The sequence below is a fragment of the Dipodomys merriami genome, unplaced genomic scaffold, assembly GCF_024711535.1.
Source record: "Dipodomys merriami isolate MVZ:Mamm:240054 unplaced genomic scaffold, mDipMer1.0.p SCAF_385, whole genome shotgun sequence".
NCBI classification, from domain to species: domain Eukaryota; kingdom Metazoa; phylum Chordata; class Mammalia; order Rodentia; family Heteromyidae; genus Dipodomys; species Dipodomys merriami.
The window spans coordinates 322,314-343,669 of NW_027205437.1; the positions used below are offsets into that span (position 1 = coordinate 322,314).

The 21,356-nt window shown below is 41.5% G+C and overlaps 1 pseudogene; it reads right to left on the minus strand.

Annotated features, from left to right (window-relative positions):
• The window catches only part of LOC138805100 (MTRF1L release factor glutamine methyltransferase-like), a 418,978-nt pseudogene that overhangs the window by 183,711 nt on the left and 213,911 nt on the right, over positions 1-21,356 (minus strand).

The window sequence follows — 21,356 nt, forward strand, 5'->3', positions numbered from 1 at the left end:
TAAGTATCAAGAAGGACTGCTGAGATCCACTGGTGCCTGCCTAATCATTGGCCTTGTTGATGTTCTTGGACAGACTGGTGAGTTCCCGATCCTCGGGTTGAAGTGGTGGGAGCTGGAGCCCACAATTCAAATCCTGGTCGTGCCACCTCCAAATTGTAGGAGATCCTAAGAAACTTGTTCCTATCCATATGATTACCAATGTAATGTGATGTAAGTCATGATTGAATGAACAGTTCTTGAATGATTCTAGGATAAAATTATACACACTTATATTACACGACACTGATTGATTTTAGTTAATATTTTATTAAGCATTTAAGCAATCACATTCATCAAATGGAGGCATAATGAAATACCTAAGAATTGGGCCTCAAATACTATAAAGGTGAGTTTTTTCTACCAGGACTGGGATTGGAACTCATAGTCTGGGTACCTCTGTTGCACTGTGTGGGAAGGGGAAGCTTGCTTCCTTAAAGTCAAAAAATTCAAGTTTGTTCCTTAGGCTTGAAAACGATCACCAGCACTAGAAAACACCCTATTCATGTACAATTTACATATATGTTTTATATTCTTATACATATGTTGACACCGTATTGCATTCAGAGTAGTTATTTTATTTTTTGTTTTATTCATGTATTGACCATTTATTGTATTGACTATTATAGCACATAAAACATTGACTACATAGGATATAGGTCTACAGATGTATTCCACTTCATACCTGACACACAGAAGATGCACAGTAAAGGAATCCATGTGTCACCATCATCCTCTTACTCCACGATTCATTGTTTGGGACTACTGACATCTGAACTCATGGCCTACAAGGCCAAATTCATGAATGGGTGAGTGCAAACATGCCATCCTGGGGGAAATTGAGGTGCAGGTTGTTCCCAGGACCTGAGAACCCCTGGGGTTAATCAAAGAAGAACAGATTGACATGTAGATGGCATATGTGTGTGTGTGTGTGTGTGTGTGTGTGTGTCTGTGTGTTTATAGAGTGCCAGAGATGTTTATACATTATTCAGTTATATAGACTATATTCCTACCAATTCCTGGGTATTTATTATGCGTCCATGTAATTAATGTTATTGTTTTCATCCTTAAAATATTAATGAAAGCACTCAGTGTCCTGAAATTATTGTGTTCCTGTAAGTAATAATATTCTTTTAATGCTTCATAAATATTAAATAAAATCAATCAGCCTTCTGAAATGATGCTGTTTAATTTTATAGGATCATCATTCACGATCAACTCATTCAACTGTGACATTGACAAAATTCCAGTGTTATGCCTTTGGATGGGAACCAGTTTCTTAGTACTTCCTGCCATTGGTTGGTGTCAGTATGGGGATTTGAAATGAGGGCCTATGTTGCCACGTAGGCCTATGGCTTTCTTGATTGTCTGCCAGCCTTCAGAAATGCAAGGTGAAGTACCCTTTGCAACAGTGTCATTCAGACCCAGTAGGGTCACTGTGCAAAGGAAGAAAACATAAAAGGCCACATGTTTTCTGTGCATTGTTTTCCTTGCAACACGTGGGGGTGTAGAATCCCAGAAGCACCTGTGTGTCCAGTGGCTGCACCCCATCCTAGTGTGATCAAAGCTGAGGCAGTGTTGCCACGACCTGAGTTCAAGACCCATGCTGAGAAAAAAATTAACTCCCTGGCATGCAATTCACACAGTTTATTCTTACAGGCTTTGGATTGTAACTCAGGCTCTGGGTAAATCTGCAGCAATGTGCATAAAGGGGAAGATCACCTTTCATGAAAATAAAAAAGTCAGGTCTTTTCACTAGTCCTGAATTCAAGACCCAGACCTGGAAATCATACTATTTCTATATATTGTAAAAATAGGATTTATACTTACCTATAGATGTTCAGTCCATACATGTTTGGTGGGGTTGTTCCTTGTATCTTCTGTTTTATTCATTTATGTACTCAATGTGTTTATTACATTGATGACAACCTATCACAGAACATCTAGATTTGTAGAAATGTTCTCTCTCATGCCTTACCCCCAGGATTCTCAGAGAAAAGGAAAAAAAGTTTCACACTCTCCTTCTTACTCCACGATCCACTTGTTGATAATGCTGGTATCTGAACTCAGGGCAGAGCAAAACAAATTGGCCAATCATTCAAGGTGATCATATGAACCTGTGAGCAACTAAGGAGTATGGCCAATCCCAGAATCTGACATTGATCCCCAGGGTGGTCCACTATAGTCAGAAATTCATAATTTAAACAAAGGATCTATATTGACATATATGTTTGGTTAGCATCTTGGGTTCAGTGCATTTATTCTCCTTATTTTGTCTCTAATTCATGGAGGTATTGTGTATTTTAATAAGTATGGTGACTGCTATGACAGTGCTGACATGGATGAGAACCCGTTACTGTAAGGTCCGCTCCTAGATGGCAAGCAGACTCCACCCTCCTCGCAGCAAAGTCTCCACCCAGTACCTGCGTTACCTAGGCAACTGGTACACTGGGAAGAGGTCACATCTGCATCCGCTGAGGTCACATCTGAATTTGATGTGGCCACACCTTTCCCCACCCATACCCTACATAAGGGCTAGCCCAGGCCCAGACTCTCCCTTTTTTCTCTCTCTGTTCTTTCTAGCTCTTGCTGCTCTTTTCTTGCTCTCTTGCTCTCTTGCTCTCTCTCTTTCCCAGCCACGTGGAGTGCCAACCTTGCCTGGTCCCAGCAGGTCTACCTCTTACCTGAATACCACGTGAGTGCTACTGTTCTTACCCCTCTCTCTACTCTTTTCTCTCTCTTTCCTCTCTTCCTAGCTTTCTCTCATTCCCAGGCCTTTCCCAGCCACGTGGAGTGCCAACCTTGCCTGGTCCCAGCAGGTCTACTGAATAAACCTACCCCTTATCTGAATACCACGTGTGTGCTGGTGCTGTTCTTACTCGGCTACCTCTTTTTAAAAACCTAACAGTTACCAAGGTTACAGTGTTGTCCATGCATTCTCCATCATATTTGTGACCCAGGACTTTCACAGGAGAGGATAAAAGTCACAACGACTGGCTTCTGACATCAGTATGAATCTTTTGTCAGTGCTGGGATTTTTAGTTTCTGACATCAATATGAATCTTTTGTCAGTGCTGGGATTTTTAGCTCAGGTCTGGGTAATTCTGTTGCACTGTGGAAGAAGGGTAAGCTCACCATCTTTGAAGAGTAGAATGTCAGGCCTGTTGCAGGGCCTGATTTGAAGCCCCAGCACTGGACAAAATAACAAGCCCACCTTTTTAAAACATAAGATTTTTCTTTACTTACATGTGTGGTATGCATCTTGCATTCAGTGTAGTTATTCTTTCTATTTTGTGTCTTTTTCATGGATGTATTGTGTATTTTATTGTGTATGGGGTGACAGATATAACTGTGCTGACATGGATGACAACCTATTCCCATGGCTAAGAGTTACCAATATAGCATTCTCCATCCTCAATGAGACCCAGGACATTCACAGGACAGGAAAACCTGTGCCACCTTAGGCTTCTCACATCAAAATAAATCGTTTGGTAGTGCAGGAATTTGAACTCAAACCTAGCATGCCAAATTGGTGAATGGGTCATGGTGAGCACATCAGGCTTTGAGCCACTAAGGAACTAGGCCATTCCTGGGACCTGAGATGGAGCCCTGGTGGGGGCCAATATAGTCATAAATTCATAATTAAATAGAGGATCTGTATTTCCAAACATGGGTGGGCGGCATCTTGCATTTGGTGTAGTCATTCTCTTTGTTTTGTGTCTTATTCATTGATGTATTGTGTATTTCCTTGAGTATAGGATGACAAATATAACTGTGGTGAACTGGATGACAACCTATTCCCATGAGTATAGAGTTGCATATACATTCTCCTTCCTAGCTGAGCCCCAGAACTTGCACAGTACAGGAAAACAAGTGCAACGCCTGGCTTCTTACATCAGGGTGAATTTTTGGCAGTGCTGGGACTCAAACTTTGGGCCTGGGAGGCCAAACTGCCCAATGGGTCCACGTGATCACACCAGACTGTGAGCCACTAAGGAGCTGGGCCATTCCCAGGAACTGAGATCGAGCCCCAGGGAGGCCAAAATAGTCCTCAATGATCATTGAAACATGGGATGTATATTCACATCCGTGTGTGGACTGCATCGTTCATTGAGTGTAGTTATTCTCTTTATTTTGTATGCTATTCATGGGTGTATTGTGTATTTTCTTGAGTATATGATGACAGGAATAACTGGGCTGACATGGATAACAACTTATTCCCATGGCCACAGGGTGGATCAAGCATTGTCCATCCTAGCTGAGATCCAGGACTTGCACAGAAAGAAAACAGGTGCAATGATTGACTTCTGACATCAAGATAAATATTTTGGCAGGGCAAGGAATCTGAACTCGGTGCCTAGCAGGACCAAGTGGCGAATTTGTCCACATGAGCACACCAGCCTTTGGAACCTGCGATTGAGCCCCCCTCCCAGGGGAGAGCAGTGAGCACAGCAGTCATCCATTCATAAGCTGAAGGTAGTATGCATGTATAGAGTAGGAGAGATGGTAACCTGTGGTGGAATCCAATCTGTGTGAATACAGATTCTTGGATCTTTACTGATGCCTCCATTTCATGACTGTGATGATTATTGTCATGCTTCATCAACTTCTTTACAAATAATCGATACTCCATGAGTCTTGCCTATCATTTCCTACTTGCATCATGCACAAACTACTCATTCAAGGATGAGATCAATCACATTCCATGACTCTTCCCAGGCCAGAAACTAGTACCTCAAGATCTCCCGACATTCCCTCCTCATAGGGGGACTGAATTCAAGCCTCAGGCATAGAAAAGATTCTCCGTATATAATTTTTTGGGGGGCCACTTGTGGGCCTAAACTCTGGGCCTGGGCGCTGTCCCTCAGTTCATCATCTCAAGGTTAGTGCTCTACCACTTGAGCCACAGCGCCACTGCCGGCTTTTTTTTCTGCTTATGTGGTGCTGAGGAATTGAGCCCAGGGCCTCATGCATGCAAGGCAGGAGCTCTACCACTGAGCCACCTTCCCAGCCCTCCTTATATATATTTTAAAGATAGTATTTTTACTTCCTTACAGATGTTCAGTCCATATTGTGTTTGGTGTGGTTATTTATTTTATTTCTTGTGTCATTCATTTATTTAGAATTTATATTATTGACTCTGATGACACCTATAGCATTTATTACATTGTTTACATCCTGTCACATAAGATCTAGATGTTAGATGTGTTCTCAAGTATGCCTGGCAGTGCCAGGATCTGAACATACTGCCTAGCAGGCCCAATTCATGATTGGGTGAGTTTGAGCATGGCAGCCTCTAGCCAATGAAGATGTCAAGTGGTTCCTAGGATCTGAGATCGACCACCAGGTTTGGCCAAAACAGGGATACATGGATAGGCAGACGGAGGTATACAAATAAATATACATATTTGTAAAGAGTTCCATAGCCATCTATGTATGATAGAATGACACGCACTATGTTCCTACCAACTCTTAGGTATTTATTAAACCGCAATTGAAGGAATATTGCTCTTTTCATGCTTAATAAACTATTAATTAAGCTCAATCAGCATTCTAGGATTACTGCATCCAACTTTAGAGTAGACTGATGAATAAACTACTCTTTCAATCAGTATTCTTATGCATAAGAATGAGTCTTTTGTGATCTCCTGTGATTGATGTCAGAACTACGATTTCACCCAGGGACTATGTTGACAGGTGGCCTATGGCTTCATTGATAGCCTGCCAGCCACCAGCAATGGCAGGTCAGGTCCCTTTTGCAGCTTTGTCATTCAGACCCAGGATGGTCACTGTTCAAAGAAAAAAAAATCATAAAACCCCAGCTCTCTGCAGCTCACCACTTTTTGTGCTTTCCAACGATTTTTTCTTCCTGAAAGCCCTCTTGGCCCAGGATCGGCTATGGGTCCAGAGATTGTACCCCAGCTGAGGCATATCCAAGCTGAAGTAGAATTTCCATGACCTGTGTTCAAGCCCCATGCTTGGCCAAAATCAATATATATATACACACACATATGTGTATATATATATATATATATATATATATATATGTATGTATGTATAATTATTTAACTAAATTAAAAAAATAAAGCTCCCTAGTTTGGAATTTCTGCAAGTTTTAACTTAAAGCCTGGGATTTGAACTCAGGGTCTTGGTAAATCTGTAGCAATGTGAGCGAAGAGTTGCCATTACTTGAGTTCAAGCCTTGTGCCAACCAAAAATGAAAAACTAAGTCACTGACCTCAGCAGGGGGATGTAGTTGTGGAGATGGGAGGGAAGGGATGATAGGGGAAAAACACAGGAGGAGTAAACAATGCTCAATAGGAAATGTACTCATTACCTTGCTCCTGGAACTGTAACCCCTCTGTAGAACATTTTTACAATAAAAAACATACAAAAAAGGAGAAACAATGTAGTTCTTAGAGAAGCACTTTGGAAGTAAGGGCAGGATGTTTGAATAGCTGTACAAAACTCTACACTATTTTTTTAATGCTCAGTATGGAACTGAATAATCATAACTGCTTCCATTAAAAAAATTAAGTCACTGTCTTGGAACTGGGGCCAGTATTTCTGTCATTGCTAGTTTTTGAGCTCACCATCCAGGTAACTCTTTTGTACCATGGGTGAATGTGAAGCTCATTGTCCTTGAGGAAAACAAATTCAGGATAGAGTTCCCAGGGCCTGAATGATGGCCCTGCAATGGAAGAAATATTTCTATACATGTGTAATACATGATATATACTTATATATGTATGTTAATTTCAGATTATAATTTTATTGATTTTGTATTGTATTTTTCTTTGATTCATTTATTGATTGTTGTATTTAGTATTATTATACACATTATATTTTGCACATCTATTATAAAATTATACACAAAAATTTAAGACATTGACTCATTTTTCATTAACATTATATTAAGTGTTGAAACATGATACATAATTAAATGGAAACATTTGTCACAGTCTTCACATGTTTAGAGTCTCTCCCAAGTATGAGCTTTGAGTTCACGCACCAAGACTGGGCAAAAAAAATTGAGCCTGGTGAGACATATTCTTCTCGGACTCAAAGGAGGGCCGAGGTTATAGGTAAGAGGTAGGGTAGAGGGCAGTGCTGGTGGCTCACCCCTGTAAGCTACTCAGGAGGAAGGATCCTAATTGCAAGTGGAAAAGTCAATTTAAGAAACTTTTCTCCAATTAAACACCCAAAAAGCCAGAAGAAGAGCTGTTGTTCAAGTAGTACAGTGCTAGCCTGGAGCACAAAACCTCAGGGATAGGAAAGCATCCAGGCCCTGAATTCAAACTCCAGGATTGGCACACACACACACACACACACACACACACACACACACACACACACACACACACACACACACACACACACACACACACATACACCAATATAGAGCATTTGCCAGTCAGCCTGCACAAATTCCATGTCTAGCAACTCAATATTAAAAAAAAAAAAAGATGGAGAAGGGAAGGAAAGACTTTCTCCAGGATGTGATATACCCAGTGCCAAAATTTCACAGTAGTTCTAATATGTGGGTACAGGACAGAGAGCCTCAGGCAGAAAGTATAGCATGGGCAAAGGTCCTGAGGTGTGCTGTAGCGCAGGTGGTGTGAATGGTATGAAGGTGTTATGGCTTCAGAAAAGTCTGGCAGGATATTCAAGTCTGGGTCAAAGTTGACTTGAGTCACAGGGCAGAGGGTGGGGTCCCAGAATAGCGCACTGGGGGACGATTAGCTTTTCTTTTCACCAAGGACCCAAAGCCATTTCCTGTAGCTGGAAACCTGTTTTCACAACTCCTGACCCTCAGGCCTCCTTTGAATGGAGGAGTCAGGGCAAACGCAGGGAAAAACTCCTGCTTTAGAAAAGCTTCTAGCCCAATTCCACCAGTGGCTCAGCCCCTGTAAATCCTAGCTACTCAGGAGACTGAGATATAGATAGAGGGTCAAGCGAGCTCAGGAGAGGACGTTAATGAGACACTTCTTGGCAATTAACTACCAAAATCTAGAAATGGAGCTGTGGCACAAATGGTAAAGTGGTAACCTTGAAGGAAAATTTTTAGAGACCAGAGCCCAGACCCTGAGTTCAAGCCCCAAAACTAGCACAGGAAAATTAAAGAAAAGATTTCAGGGGCTCCTATTCCACTGTGGTGTAAGGCCAGATCATCCAGGCACAGGTGGCTCACACCTGTCCTCCTAGCTCCTCAGGAGGCTGAGATGTGTGGATCACGTTTCAAATCCAGCCCAGGCAGGAAAGTCTGGGAGATTCCACTATGCTCAGATAGAATACAGAGTATTATGTTGATCCTCTTGTATTTGCTTAAATTCCATGTTTGAACTAAGAAATTATCTATTTTAGAAAAAGTTAGGGGGGTTGCAAGAGGAAGACCCTACTGGTGTGAATACCTTTAATTCTAGCTACTCAGGAGGCTCAGATCTGTGTATTCAGGTTCAAAGCCAGCCCAGGGATTCTCTTCTGGGGTTGCTCAGCACCACACCCTGCTTCAGGTCTAGGGTGGTTCACCACCTTTGCCACCATGGGCTGCTTATGCAAACCAGTATGGAGAGGTGCCACACCCACTACGGGTCCAGAGTTGTTTGCTGCCACTGTTGATGCCACTGCTGCTGCCACAGCTGTTGCCACTACCCCAGCTGCTGCCACTGCCCCAGGATCAGTTGGGCCACTTATGCAAGCCAGGCACCCCACCACAAGTCAGGTGTTAACCACTGCTGTTGTCTCAGGTTAGGCTGGGCCACTTATGCAGGCCATTATGGAGAGGCACAAACCACCACAGGTCTGGACTTGTTCACTGTAGCTGTCCCCACCTCAGCCACCGCTGCCGCCCCAGGCTGGTCTGGCCATTGCCAAGAGGCATTGTGCCCCAATTCTGGGTAGTTTGCCAGCACTGCCAGCTGCTGCTGCTGTTCCAGGTTAGGCTAGGCTATTTACACCAGCAGGACAGAGGTGCCACCCTGAGAGACTAGGGTCATTTGCCACTGTTGACAGCTGTTACTGCTCCTGACTGGGATGGGCTACTTGTACCAGCCAGGCAGAGGCGCTGTACCAGGGAGGGTGAGGGGAGTCTTTGTTCCAGCTCTGCCTTCTGAGATTTCTGTTTGTATATTCTGGGTTGGCCCAGCTCTTGGGTGTCTCCTGGGACTTGGGATGCTTGTGGGTGTGTGGTCCTCATAGGGTCCAGTCCCGGGGCACTTAAGCAGCTTGGCACAAAACCCCATCACTTAAGCTGCGCAACATGGAGCGCCATCACCAACAAAGGGTGGGAGAAGGGTCTTCCCACTTTACTGTCTCTGTGGGTTTTTCCCTTTTCTTTTTGCACTTCCTTTATCTCTCTGAGTAATTGTCTTTTTTTGTGGGTCACTTGGAGAAACAGAGCATTGAAATCCAAACTCAGTATTTGGTTGGAGAGAGCTGTGGTGTTTCCCTGCTGTTCCATCACTTTCTTGGTCCCTCCCCTTCAGTTGGACTTTTTCTTATCCGGCCGTTGGGCCTTGGTTACCAAAGGATAGGTACATAAAAGAATATGTTGTAAAACCTGCAGATTGTAGTTAGACATTTCTGTTAATATAGCCTTCCTAATTTTAGGAACCCAAGTGGGTGTTCTACACTAAAGTATTTCAAGGTATTGAATCCATTAACATATGGGCTACATCTTGCTCAAAGGAGAGTGAAGAGTAGGAGGCTTACCTAGCTATTGCCAGTTTCTGTATTTAATTTAGTTAAAGTTTCCTTTAAGGTCATATTCATTCTTTCTAGTGCTTGAACTGTGAGGCTTATAAATGGATTGTAACTTCCAATTTATTCCTAGGTCATTAGTTAATAATTGAGAACTTGGGCCTGATATTTTCCTTTTCACTTTTCTTGGCCTCATCTTCTATGACACAGCACTTCCCCATCTTCTCTGCTAACTACCCTTTCCTTCTTTCTCTTTTGCTTTGAATTTCTGGTGACACATTTCAAAGCTGATAATTGACATGTACTTCAGCCTAATACATTCTTATATGAGGTCCAGCTCCTTTTTCATGGCAATGATTTCTTAATGCAGCATCAGGATCTCTTTTTGGCCTCACTTGTGGTTCGCAAGGATGGTAAAATTGCTGTCCTGTGCTCCTGTTTGCCTCTGACCTGTGGTCCCCTAATTTGCCTCATGCTCACCCAGGCTAATGTACTTGAATTTCATTTGATTTTGAGTGTTTTCTAGGTTCCCTTTGAGGATTTTCTTCTCATTTTTGACTGTCAGATGTTCCTAATTTATATCTTCAAATCTTTTCTTCACGTCAAATAATTCTCTCTGTTTTCTCCAATGTGCTTTTCTATGTGCTTTTAATCTCTTGGTGGGTTTGACTGACACATATTGGAGACACAGTCTTTTATAAGACTATGTTTTGAGATAGAAGGGTGGAATTTTTTCTTTGCCACATTTCTGAAGTTCAGAGGGCTGCTTTTTAAATTGAACATAGTTGGAATTCAGAGCCCCAAGCTCCTTTGCATGTTTCTCCAGAGATATAAACACATTTTCCAGGTGGTTAATGTGATTAATTAACCTGTCATTTTCTATCTTTCTCCTCCTTGGACATTCCTTTTCCCAATGTCCATTTTGTTTGCAATGAGCACACTGATGTATTCTTAGAGGTTCCCTATTGCCATTTGGAAATGACTTGTACTGTTTTTGCCAAGAGTTTCTTGATCCCTATTCTGGTGCTCCTACCAAAACTCAAACCCTCTTCTTAGACTCTTTTTCCTGGGTATCTCTGTTAACAAACACCCTCTGGGCAACTACTTCCAAATTAGAATAAACTTTTTCCCTCAAAACCTTCTGACTTTTGAAGCTTTCTTCTAATATTTGGGGCTGTCTGGGTAACAGAGGCCATATTTAGGGCTCTTTCATTCTCCAGGGCTTCAAGATCAATAGGCCTATATGTCCTATAGGCTTCTGGGAGAAGTTTCAGAAAAGCATTAGAGTGCTCACTGGGGAACTGTACCATCTCACCCAACTTAGATTGATGATTTGGCTTTTTAGCCACTGCGGTATCCCTGCTAACAGAACCTGGTAATAATAGGTAACCACCTCCATACCTCAATTGCTGTTAGTCTCAGCTTGGGTAAGTCTATGGAAAGACTTTCTGGATCAATAGTGGGGCTACTCTCTGGTCGAAGGACCACCTTCAAGTCACCAAGCAGGATTCACTCCCTTTTCTACCAGGTGAAAAGTGCCTGTAAAATTTGCTGACACTCATCCCAGATGTGCTTGTGTGTGAAAATTACTGTCTCTAATGAAGTAATGAGCCCCTTTTTTTCTGTAAAGATGGATTTTGCTGTTTCCAGTTATACAGGTCACTAGTTGTAAAGGGAACATATACTAGAAATAGGGCTTGCCCACCATCTCCTCCAAGTTCCTGTCTCAAAGGTAATAAGGGTAACATACAAATTTGTACCACCTCATACTAGTACAAGTAACCATTTTGGTATGGGAAGACTTAACATTAGAGGTGCTGATGGCAAAGAATAGGAGAGAGAATACATCAGTGCATCTTCCACTGAGGAATTCTGTAAACCTGGGGGAGAATATTTTTTGGATATGACAACCTAAGGCCTTGTTCTCCCATCCTGAGAAAAGGAGTAAACAGGTGTATGCAGGACACAGATAGAACTATCAGCATACATACAAAGACCAAGAGCCACAGACACTTAACCCACATGTGTCATACCTCTCAATGTTGACCTCTACAAGAGGTCCCAGATGACAGAGAGAACGTCCCAGATTGTGTCTTGAGGAGGACACAGATGACCTCTGGATGATGTCACATATGTCCTCCCTAGGAGGCCCTAGATGACCTCTCATGGAGGTTCCAAATTGATTCCCAAGGAAGTGTCAGATAATCTCCAAAGGAGTTTCCAGATGTCTTTTCAATGAGGCTGACATTACCTCTCAAGTAGCTCCCAGATGGCCACTCAAGGAGGCCACATATGAACTCCAGAGGAAGTTCCAAATAACCCTCTTGAGAAAGCAACAGATGACCTCCAGGGAAGGTCCTATATAGCTTCTCAAGGAAGTCCCAGATGATGTCCAAAGACGGTCATAGATTTCTCATCATGGTAGCCTGAGATGACCTCCCAAAGAAGCTCCAGATGACCTCAGGAGGTGGTACTAGATTGCCTCTTAAGAAAGCCCCAATGACTACTTTTGAAGAGGTCTCAGGTGGCCTCCTGAGGAAGCCCCAGATGACTTCTGGAGAAAGTCCAAGATGGCCCCTGGAGAAGGCCGCAGATGACCTCCAGCGTAGGTCTCAGATGGCTTCTCAAGGAAGTTGCAGATGTACTCTTGATGAGGTTCCAGATGGCTTCCCATGGAAGCCCTACATTATCTCTCAAGTAGGTTCCAGATGGCGTCCCAAGGAAGCCACAAATTGCTTCCAGAGGGGTCCTAAACAAGCTGGCAAGCATGCCAAGATGCACCTCTAGAGGTACATAAATGACTTTTTTCCATGTTGGACCTCCGGAGACAAACATTCGAGGTAGACTCTCAACCCTGAAGGCTGACACTCACACCTATGGGGATTTTTCCCTGGGGCCAAGGCCTGATACAATCCAAATGGATTATCTCGATGGAGTCTTCAAAAATTAAGACCTCTATAGTTCAAGAAAATCCATCGAGATACGTTTTATATAATAAATGTTCTCCAAACCAGCAACCCCCAAAATTATGATATCCAAAATCCAAGCATCAAAGGGACAGCCTCTTTTCCTCTTCTCTTTATCTCTCCTTCGCTACAGACCTATACTTCTTTCGAGGTCTTTTCTTTTTTCACTTCCACCAGGTCCTTCTTCTCTTTAGGGCTCTCCACTCTCCACAGACCTGAACTGCTTTGCAGGGCTCATCAGTTGCCATCCTTCACCTTCTGCCCTCTCTCAACTTCCTCTCCACCCAGGTCTTTCCCCTTATGCTATCACACCAGTTCTTTCCTTCCAAGACTTTTTCCTTTTTCTCTCACCTTCTATTGCTCTGAACAAGCAGCCTATATAAAGTCTGTACCCTTTCTCCACTCCAACTGCCTGTTTTCGACTATCACATCCCAAACTGCCCACAACCCAATCACTTCTTAACAGCTCAACACATGGTGATTAATGCACCAGTCCCTCCCACAGGATGCCTCAACTTCTTTGGTGGCATTCTTTGTCCTCCCCAGCTGGCCAGGAGATGGGCCCATGCTGATTATCAGACCCTATAAATTATCGGGCACTGCTAATTATTACAGTATCCTCCTTGTGAACTAGTAGCAATTGAAATTGGAAATTTGATTGTGGTATTACAAACTCGTTGTGACATCACAAATCCATTTTGACATCATCACCGCCATTACATCACAAAGCCATTGTGACAACATTGTCATTGTTACATGATGATTCCATTGTTACATCTCAAATCTATTATGACCTCTTAGCTCCTTTGAAAATCACATGCCCTTTTCAACATCACAGTCCCTTTATGTATCCATATCCTTGTTGTTAAGTAATGACAATTGAGATTAGACATGCCATTATAACATCAAAAAGTGTTTGATACATCCTCAACAGTGTGACATCACATTTTCATTATGAGAGCATCAGCTCATTGTGACATCACCAAACTCAATGACAGAATCGCATTATGACAACAATTCTCATTGTGATATCATAGACACATTGTGAATGCCTATTCTGTGATTTCATTGTATTTCTAATGTGGCATGAGAGTTGATATCAGAAACGCAATTTTGTGCCTACAAACCATTTTGACATCATAATCACTTTGTGACATCACAGTACCATTGTGATATCTCTAACACAATGTGACATCACAAAGCTCTGTCCTCATAACTTTTGTGACATGCTGACATTGTGATATCTTAGACCTTTTTGCCCTCATAATTTGTTATCAACCTCATATTTCATGTATGACTTGAGATAACAGAAATCAACTGTGACATCATGACCATTGTGACATCACATTGACAGATGTCATGATCATCGTGTCACATTGTGACATTACAAAAGGTTTTGATGTTACAATTAATTGGTGATGCTATATGCTAAGGGGTCTATGATGTCACAATTGATTAGTGATATCCAAATGGCAAAACGGATCTCAATTGTCATGAAATCACAGAGAATATGAGTTCAAAACAGACTGTGGTATCTCCAAAGTCATGTGTTTTCACAAACGTTATGAAGTCAGATGAGGATTGTGATGTCACAGTGTGACACAATGTTTATGATGTCTGTCAGTGTGATGTCACAATGGTATGATGTCACAGTGCATTTCTGATATCATATATCATAACTGCAATATTATAAGGTTGAAAACAGATTACGAGCTCATAAAGGGCCTAAGACATCATAATTGCTGCACATCACAAGACTTATGAGGACAGGGCAGGTTTGTGATATCACAGTTTGTTAGTGATATCACCATGGAACTGTGATGTCACAAAGTGATTGTGATGCCATATATTTATAAGATCACAATATATTTCTGACATCAACCCACATGCCACATTTGAAATAGAATGAAATAAGAGAATAGGCATTTACAATGTGACTATGACATCACAGTGACAATAAATGTCATAATGCTATGAGGTCATTGTAAATTGGTGATGTTGCAAGGAGGTAATTGTGTAATAATGAATATGTGTTGTCCCACTGGTGATGGGGTCACAAAGGTTTGTGATGTTACAATGGCATATATATATTCAATTGTCATGTATTCACAATGAGGATATGGAGACACAAAGGGACTATGATGTCACATATGCCATGTGTGTTTTCAAAGGTACATAGGGGTCATGATAGCTTTATGATACACAGTTGTGATGAGGTCACAATGGGCTTTTGACGTCAAAATGATTTGTAATATCTAAACACAAGTCCATTTTCAATTGTTACTATTTCACAATGTGCATACAAGTTCACAGAATGAGTTGGAAGTACTAATGGACATGAATTTTTAAAAATGTTAGGAGGTCATTTTAGGTTTGTGAATTAACAATGGGAGAGTGATATCACCATGACAATGTCAACTCATTACATCATGTCAAAATATTGTTTTGGTGTCACTAGTAGTTGATGATTCCACATTGGTTGTGAGGTCACAAAATATTGGTGATGTGTTGGGCATGTCACAATGACATTATGATTCTCAATTGTCCTAACTTACAATGAGTATATGAGTTCCCAAAGGGACTGTGGTTTCTCTAAAAGTATGTGTTGTCACACATATATTGAAATCCTAAAAGTTTTGTGATGTCATAATTTGACACAATGGACATGACATCTGGCAGTATGATGCCAACATGGTCATGATGTCACTGGGAATTTGTGATATCAAATGTCATATATGAAATTTAATGAGGTCAACAACAGATTATGAGGACAATGAGGCCTAAGGTATCAGAATTTCAGCATGTCACAAAAGTTATCATGAGAGGATAGGTTTGTGATATCACGGTGGTTTAGTAATATCACAATGGCAACATGATATACAAAGGGATTGTCATCTCACAATGATTATGAGTTCCTGATTTTTTATGATATCTACCTATATGCCACATTTGAAATAGAATGAAATCACAGAAAAGGCATTCATAATGTGTCTATGATATCACCATGACAATGTGAAGTTATAATTCTATCATTATAGTTTTGTGATTTCACAATGAGTAGATGGTATAAAAATGATAATGTGATGTCACAATTATGATGATCTCACAAACTGTTTTGGATGTCAAAATGTCATGTCTGATTCTCAATTGTCAATATTTCACAGTGGGGCTTTGGGTACACAAAGGGACTCTGATATCACAAAGCTATGCATTTTTCAAATGTTATAAGAGGTTATAATAGATTTGAAATGTCACAATGTGATCTTGGTATCAAAAACAACAATGTGAAGTCACAATGGGTTTGTGATGTCACAGTGGTGATGAGGTCACAATGGGTTAGTTATGTCACGAGTTTGTAATATCACAATTATTTGTCCAATTTCAATTGCTACTAGTTGACCATGAGGACACTGTAATAACCAGCAGTGCCCCTATAATCCACCGGAACAGATAGTCATCATGGCCTCCTAATCTGGACCAATTGAAAGGGGGTGCATGACACTGGAGGGGGCAAGACATGCTGCTGAAGGAGATAGGATGTCAAGTCCAACATGGTGAGCTGCCAAGAAGTGATTGGGCATGGACATTTGGTAAGTGATGATTAAAAACTGGAAGGCAAGAAATTATTGCAGTTGGGGAAGGGTACAGCCTATATATAAGCTGCATTTTCAGAGCAAGATAAGGGGAGATAAAAAGGTTAAAGGCCTGGATGGAAAGAAATGATGAGACTGCTGGAGGGCAAAGACCTGGGAGGAGAGGAAATTGAGAGAGAGAAGGAGGTGAAGGATGGCAACTGGCCACCTGGACAAGGCAGGGCAGGCCTGTCAAGAGCAGAGCAGCCTGAAGCGAAGAATGGAATGCTGGAAGGAAAAAATGAAAAGAGCTGAAAGGTAGGACAGATCTGTAGAGAAGGATAATGAAGAGATAGGAAAACAGCCTTGGCCTTTGAAGTGTGGAGTATTGGAGATCATTATTTTGGCGGTTGGTTGTTTGCACACCAGTTAACAAATGCCTGAACTGCTCTTTGGAGGTCTGAGGGTTCATGGTTGAGACTGAATTTAGCTCTCCGCATCCAGCCTGGCCAAGGTAGTGGCTTGTTACAAAGTTTATGAGGACAAGACAGATTTGCAATGTTACATTGCATTAATGATATCACAATGTCAATATGAGGTCAAAAAGGGATTGTAATGTCACAATGATGGTGTGGTCACAATGGGTTTCTGAAATAAACCTTTGTGCCACATTTGTGATAGAATGAAATCACATAACAGGCAATCACATTGTCTCTAGGACCTCACAATGAAAATGTGATGTCATAATGCCATGATGTCATTGTCATTTTGGGATGTAACAATGGGCTGATGGTATTATAACAACAATGTGATCTCACTCTGGAGGTGATGTCACAATGCGTTTGTAATGGTAATTTGGCCTGTCTGATGTCAGTTGTCTTTGTTCATAATGACAACATGGTTACCCAAAGGGACCATGATCTCACAAACACCATATGCTTTTTCAAAGGTGCTAAGAGGTCACAACAGTTTTGGGATATCACACGGTGATCATGATATCACTGTGGCAATATGATGTCATAATGGGTTTGTAATGTCAAGTGATGATAAGGTCACACTTGGATAGTGATGTCACAATGAATGTGTAATATCACCATTACATGTCCAATTTCATTCTACTAGATCACAATGAAGATACGAGTTCACGTAAGGAGCTAGAAGTAAGAAAGGCCATGAATTTTGTAAAATATTATGAGGACATAATAGGCTGGTGAAAATGCAATGAGACAGAGATATCCCATTGGCAATGTGATGCTACCATTACATGAGATAGTATGGTTTTGAAGTTACAAATGGTGATGCCATACAGGTGATGAGGTCACATAGGTTTGTGATTTGACAATGGGTTGGTGATGTCACAATCTCATGCCAGATCTCAAATTGACAATGACTATATAAGTTCACAATGGATAATCATGTATCCTAAGGCATACATTGGCACAAGTGTAATGAGTCTTAACACGTTTGTGTTGTCCTCATGTGACTCAGTGTCAAGAAATCTGGCAGTGTGATGTCACAGTGGTCATGATATCACAGTGGATTTTTGATATCACATGTCATGCCTGAAGTATTATGAGTTAAACAATTTATGAACTCAGGGAGGCCAAAGAGATCACACTGGCAGCATGTAAAATAATTTATGAGGATAAGACTGTTTTGTGATGTCACAGTGCATTAGTGATATAATAATGGCAATGTGGTGTCATCAAAGTATTGTGATATTATAATGCTTATGTGGTCACAATGTATTTCTGATATCAACCCACCAGCAATATTTGAAATAGAATGAGATCACAGAATAGGCATTCCAATGTATCTGTGACATCACAATTACATGTGATTTGATGTCATTGTTGTTTTATGATGTCATGATGGGCTGATGTTATCATAATGACAATGTGATGTTACACTGGTGATTATGTCACAAAGGTTTTGCGATGTTAAATGGCATGCCTGATCTCAATTGTCATTAGCTCAACATGAGGATAGGAGTATACAAAAGGCCTGTCATGTCACAAAGGCCATGCTTTCTTTGAAAGCTTCTGAAGTCATAATAGTTTTGGGATTTCACAATGTGATCATGTTGGTACAATGGCAATGTGATAACACAAAGAGTTTGTGATGTCTCCGAGGTGATGAGGCCACAAAGAGTTAAAGATGTCTTATCAAGTTTTTAATATAACAGTGACATACAAAATTTCAATTTCTTCTAATTCACTATGAGGATACTATAATAACCAGTGGGGCCAGGATTATCTGTGGGTGCCGATATTCATTGTAAATTCTTGGCTTGGCCCACCGGAGAGTGTGGGGAATGCTGCCAAAGGTGGAGGTGTCAAGCCTCACACAGTGAGCTGTCAAGAAGTGATTGAGCATTGGGCAGTTTTGGAAGTGATGGCTGAAAACTGTTAGTCTTGAGATCCGTTGGAGGGAGGAGGGGTACAACCTATATATAAGTTGCATTTTCAGGGCATTGTTAGGGGAGATAAAAATGGGAGTTACCTGGATGGAAGAAAGTTCTGAGACAGCAGGAAAGGAAAAACCTGAGAAGGGGGAAGCTGAGGGAGAGCAGAAGGTTGGCAATTGGTCACTGGGGCCGAGTAGGGCAGGCCTGTGCAGACGAGAGGCCTGAAGAGAAGAAGGAAGTGGTGGAAGGGAAAAAGGGAAAGACAAGGAAGGAATGACAGGTCTGTAGAGAAGGAGGGAAGAATGGAAAAGAAAAAAAGCCTTGCCCATTGAGCTTTGGAGCTTTGGAGATCATAATTTTGTGATTGGTGGTTTGCAGAACAATTAAGAAAGGGTGGAGCTGCCCATTGGAGGTCTGAGGTTTGGTGGTCAAGGCTGCTCTTGAACCTGGGTATCAAGTCCTGAATAAGTTAATCACAGTCCCCTTTCTAGTGAAAAATGGTTTATTATGTTAAATGTGACTCGATGGATTTTCTCCTTGCCTTAGAGGTCATATGTACATGAGTACACAGAAAGAGCTTGAAGTCTCAAAGTCCATGAATTTTCTAAGATTTGATGAGGCCATAACAGGTTTGTAAAACCACAATGGGAGAGTGATATCACAACAGCAATACCACAATATCATGTCAAAATAATGATTTGATACAACAATTAGTTGTTGATGCTATTCTCGTGATGAGGTCACAATAAGTTTGTGATGTCATAATGGGTTCACGATGTCAGAGTGGAATGGGAGATCTCAACTGTCATTAATTGGCAATGAATATATGAGTTCAAAAAGGGACTGTAATGTCTCCAAAGGCATGTTTTGTTAGAAATGTGAGGTCACAATATGACAAAATGGTCATGACATCTGGCAGTTTGATGTCACCGGGGATTTCCAATATCACCTGTCATACCAGAAAGATCAGATTGCAAACAGATTATGAGCTGAGAAAGGACCTAATATATGGCAATGGCAGTATGTCACAAAACTTATAAGGACAGGACTGGTTTGTGATGGAGCAGCAGGTTAATGATATCACAATGGCAATGTGATGTTACAAAGGATTGTGATATCACAATGGTTATATGGTCAAAATGGGTTTCTGGTATATAATGAATTCACAGAATAGGCCTTCACACTGTTAAGTCTATGATGTAACAATGTCACTGTGATTTATATCGCTGTGATGCCATTGTCGTTTTGGTATGTCACAATGAGCTGATGGTGTCATAATGACAATTTGATGTCATTGCTGATTTATGATGTTACAATGGTTATGAGTTCACATTATGTTTCTGATATTAACACGCATGTCAAATTTGAAATAAAATGAAAAAGCTGGGCGCCGGTGCCTCACGTCTGTAATCCTTGCTACTCCAGAGGCTGAGATCTGAGGTTCGAGGTTCAAAGCCAGCTTAGGCTGGAAAGTCTATGAGAATCTTATTCCCAATAAAAACCATTAGAAAACCGGAAGTGGCTCTGAGACTCATGTGATAGAGCACTCGCCTTGAGCTGAAGAGCAGGGACAACACCCAAGCCCAGAGTTCAAGCCCCACGATAGACAAAAAAATGTTAAAAACAGGCATACATGCCGCGGACCGGGTTCTGTCGGGACGACGGAGGATACCTAGGGGAGGAATCTGGAATAGGATGGGGAGATGGCAAACAGACAACTCACACACATTAGGAGTGGATGCTGAGTGCTGAGTGCGATTTAATGCAGAGGATAACAAACTTTTATAACAGAAGTCTTCATAAGAAAGGGGCAAAAGGTTACACAATCTTGCTGAAAAGCTTCGTTCTTGGATGGTCACCAGCTGGTCGCCTGAAAGGGCAAAAGTTTACACAATCTTGCTGCAGGGCTTCATTCTTAGGTGGTCACCAGCTGGTCGCCTGAAAGGCACTTGTTTCCGTTTTATCTCTAAGAAATATAATGGGTTTCGACGTTTGTCACCATCTCACCATTACCTTATTTCTATAGAGGCCTTAATTATCCCATAAGATCTTTCCTGTTCCTTCTTTAATAGTAAGGTCACGGAGGCCTAGATCTAGCAAGTCTCTTAGTAAATGAGAGTACCAGGAAGTTCTTTCTCCTAAGTAGTTATCTCAGCAACTGCCATACATTCCTTCTGTTCTAGCCGCGCCTACAGCTTCTTGTAAATTTCTTACAATTCCTTCTGCTGGAGTGACTTTGTGAAACCTCCAATACTTTTATATTTACTTATAACTTGTCTACTAGCCTCCATAAGAGGGGTTTCAGGGTAGCACTTAACTCTGGTGAGTTAGTCATATTTTTAAGACACTCATCAGATATTGGAGTCATCAACACTCTTAAGAAAGAGCTTTGAATAAGGGAAACGTTGACAATGAGCAAGTACAAAGAGCAGTAGAAACAGTAAAAGATTAATAGGCACTCTTATGAGGAAAAGATAGGCAGAAACACATCTTTTCCAGGGGTTTTTGCCAGCCTTTTCCCAGGAGTAGGCCTCTTAGAAGCCCTATTCTCCGAGGTAGACTTCGGTGAAGTCCCAAAACTTGGAGATAGGATTCTGTAAAACCCCATTCTCTGAGGTAGACTTCGGTGAAGTCCCAAAACTCAGAGATAGGTCTCGAGGCCCCTATCATGGTCTG